Source organism: Phascolarctos cinereus, unplaced genomic scaffold (assembly GCF_003287225.1).
Source record: "Phascolarctos cinereus isolate Bilbo 61053 unplaced genomic scaffold, phaCin_HiC Scaffold_7;HRSCAF=346, whole genome shotgun sequence".
Lineage (NCBI taxonomy): Eukaryota > Metazoa > Chordata > Mammalia > Diprotodontia > Phascolarctidae > Phascolarctos > Phascolarctos cinereus.
In genome coordinates this window covers 196,444,590-196,448,695 of record NW_027556180.1, presented here as the reverse complement: position 1 = coordinate 196,448,695, position 4,106 = coordinate 196,444,590, and positions in this window count along the sequence as shown.

The window sequence follows — 4,106 nt, the reverse complement described above, 5'->3', positions numbered from 1 at the left end:
GCTAAAAGCCAAGAGGTGAACAATGTGATATTTAGCAATGATATCTTCTGGTAAGGCACCCCTACCTTAAGGGGAGGAAGAAGTTTCCAGTCATAAGCCACTTTTTTCCTTTCATTTGGAGGAGGGAGCCTAGGATGGAAAGGAAATTCTTCCAGAATAGTCCTCACTGTCCCAAGCAGCAGGCTTTACTACACTCCTTGTCTATTACCCAACCCTCAGCCTTCTCATGTTGTGAGTGTCCATGTTTCTCCAATATTTCTCTTCTGTTTTTAATCTGGAGCAAACCCACACTTTTACTGTCTTTGAATGTAGAGTCATTTGTCAATAAACACAAGCTGAAGCACTGGAAAAAATGACTTTGGAATATCACTTTGGCAGCTGTGTATATTGGAAAGAGAAGAAATTTAAGTCAAGGAGACTAATAAGGAAGCTATTGCAATAATCCAGAAAAGATGTGATGTGGCCCTGAATTAATATGGTATTAATGTTGATATGTTGTTGGAGAGAAGGAGACAAATGCAAGAGATGTTGTAAAGGTAAAGATGGAAAGATTTAGTAACTGGCTCATTATTTGGGTTTAAGAAGAACAAAAAGTAAAAAATGACCCCAAAATTATGAACTTGGGTGACTTCAAGAACAGTGGTATAGAAACAGAAATGTAGAAGTTAGGAAATTAGTTATTATACTACATTATGCCTGAACCCTCAAACTTAGGAAAGGTGAGATTTAATGTAATGATTTTATTTTCAGTAAATGGGTTCATAATGGTCTACATTGTCTATGCAAAATATAACATATATTTGTTTTGGATATGCAAGCCCCCCTCTGAAATAACTACTCTCAAGTTGGGCTCAAAGTTGATTCTCCCCTATGTCAGGATCAAAGGGTGCTCTCTAAGACTAAATTCCTAAAATTAACCTGCAATAGCCAATAGAAAGCAAAACTATTCACTAAGATGGCATAGTAATACCAGCAACTACAAAATATTCTTCCCTATAGACTAGGAGTGTATTCTCCCACAAATAATGCATCCATGAGGAACATGGCAACAAATTAGAATAGAAAATAGATTTAGAATATGAATTGAGGAACACTGTGACATAGAGGATAGACAGCGAGCCGTGGAGTTGTGAATACCTGAATTCAAGTCCCACCTCTGACACATGTGGGCTGTGTCACTCTGGGCAAGTCACTTAATTTTTCAAGGCCCTAGTCAACTCTAAGTCTATGAATTTTTGAGAAGGGACTGACCTACACTGATAGAGAATTTCTTCATTTAACTGTTTCCTATCCCAATCCAGTTCCCATTCTTATTTAAGACACAGATATTTGCCTTTGGGGAGTTGCCTTTGCATTTTTGAGTTATAGATTAGTGTCTTGGGAGCAGCCGCTTTGGAACACCAGTTCCAATTCTTTCCTCAATTTTGAAGGTCTTTTGAGACTCACCTAGGAAAATTTGCATAATCCTTTCCTCTTACACTAAGGAAGAAAGAATTTGGAAAGACCAATGGAAAGAAATCATGAATGCTGCTATAAATTCTAAGATTCAGTGGGAGTTGTTGATAATACCATTGAGGAAGCAGGGAGACCAGTGGCATGGGTTCATCAGAACTAGAATGGGAAGCAAAGTTTTTTTCAAGGAGTCAAGTGAAGCTGGTTGCATGGGAGCCATTTGACCTCGGGAGCACATGTACATGTGTGCACAAACACAGACACACACACACACACACACACACACCCCAAGTTTCAAAAGTCACAGAGGTGTAAAAAAAACAGTATCAGAAAAGGAACCAGGGTAATTTCCCTAAAAGCCAGCTGCTTAAGAGCAGGTCCCTTGGAGAAGAGGTAAATAGCATCATCTGTTGGAGACTAGAAGAATTGCAGACAACAGTAAAAGGGAAGGGAAAAGGAAAAGAAAGGGTTAACAAGCATTTTTATATTCTGTTTACTATATGCCAGGCACTGTGCTAAGTACTTTACAAATATTACCTGAATAAAAGCAGTTAATTTTAATTCGCAAAAGGAGTTTAGCTATAAGAAGTAGGGAAATGGAGGCAACAACTCGGCCCTGCATAGAAAAGCCATCAGTGTCTAAGATCCAAGCAAAAACTCTAGAAGGAAAAGAGTAGTGAGTGACAAAGAGCAGCATCACTAGTCTTATCATTTACTAAAACCTCAAAGAGGACTTTGTTGGAGGTTATGGGGGAATTATGCATGTTCTGGACAAAAGGTAATTTTTTAGATTTTACACACACACACACACACACACACACACACACACACACACACACCCTAGCTAAAATTTACCCTGCAAACAATACAGTAAAACTTGAAAAATGCACCAGAAGGAACAATTATACAGAAAACCAAAGAGAAATAGCTGTAAGATTCTCCATCAGATCAGAGCTGCAGAAGAAGACTGCTGGAAAACTGCAGTGGTTCTGAAAGGAGACAAACCAGAGTAGAAAGTATAGCATTTATTAAGTGCTTACTATGTACCAGGTTCTGTGTTAAGCACAGGGGTATTAAAAGAAAGCTATATACATACACACACACACACACACGCACACACACACACACATATAGTCCTTATTCTCAAGGAGCTTACATTTGAGTGTGCAAAAGTACCACATGGAGTTGGCAGTAGGGGACAAGACAGTTGGTGTTAAGGTGAAAGAGCCTGGAGGGTGAACCAGAAGGGAAGTGAGCAGTGTGCTCTTCACGATATAGCAGTTCTATATCATGTAGGCACAGTGTTTATGAAGCCTGGGCCTACAGCAGGGAAAAAAAGGCCAGACTAACACCTTAGAATATTGTACCCAAGCCACACTAGGAAATAAGGCCCAATTTATAGCCCTGAAAATAGCTCCTAAGCCACAGCTGGAGACGGGGCTAAGACAGAGCTAGTGCAATGCCATTTAGGGGCCAGACGACTTTTATGCAGCTCTGTGCCCAAGTTGCCAATGTCTGAGCTACATTAAAAACCATTCCATGATAAAGGGCCAGGGTAGCACTTGGGAAGCAAAGTACCCTGGCATCTCGAAGAAGCTCTGTTACAAATACAACTGTCAACATTTAGCTGGAGCCTGTGAGGAGGTCCAAAGCAAGGGAAGGAGGAAACTCTGGATACATACTCTGGATACATAACTGTGTAAGGAGAGGGAAGCAAGAAGAGGCCTCTTTCTAAGTCCAGCAACAGGAACTGAGACAAAACCCTGCAGAAGGAAAAAAAAATACTTTTTTAGCCACTTCATCCAGGGCCAAGCATGATCTGTCTACACTATCCAAGAGTATAGGAAGGAGCAGAATCTGAATCAAGTATAAATCCAAAATCTCCAGCTGAGGGGGATATATGAATAAACAAGAAAATGAAGAAATCATATGGATTGAGAGAAGCCCAAGAGATAGAACAAGAGGAAAAAAGTAACTCTACCAGTCCCAAGTAGAATCTCAGATAAAACAATGACCTGGCCTCAAGGATTGCAAGGAAACTTGGAAGATATGAAACAAGTGGTATAAACTAATGTTAGATGAAATAAGAGCTCAAGAGGAAAGATTAGGAAGGAGAAATAATAAAACAGAAGTTGGAAAACCTTACTTAACAAAATTAGATTGGATTAAATAGAAAGCAATGATTCCATGAGAAAACAAAAAATAAAATCAATATATTGAAAAAATAGAAGAAAATATAAAGTACATACTATAAAAAAATAACTGAACTGGAAAGGAGGTCAAGGAGACATAATCGAAGAATGAGACTACTTGAAAATCAAGACACCCCCATCTCAAAACAACAATGAAGAGCCTATATAGCATATTTCAAAAAAAAAAAATCATAAATGGAAACAGACTAGATCTGTTAGAATGAGAGGGCAAAGTGAAAATAGGAAGAATTCAATAATCACCTACTGAAAAAATTCCCCAAATGGTAAGTACTAGAAACACACTAACAAAAATTCAGAGGTTCCAGGTTAAAGAAAAAAATATATTGTAAACAGACATAATAAAAAGTCCATTTATAGAGTGATGTTGAACTAAAATAGAAGTATGGACCATTAATTCATGCATATGTGTAGCTAGGTGGTGCAGCGGATAGAGCACTGGAC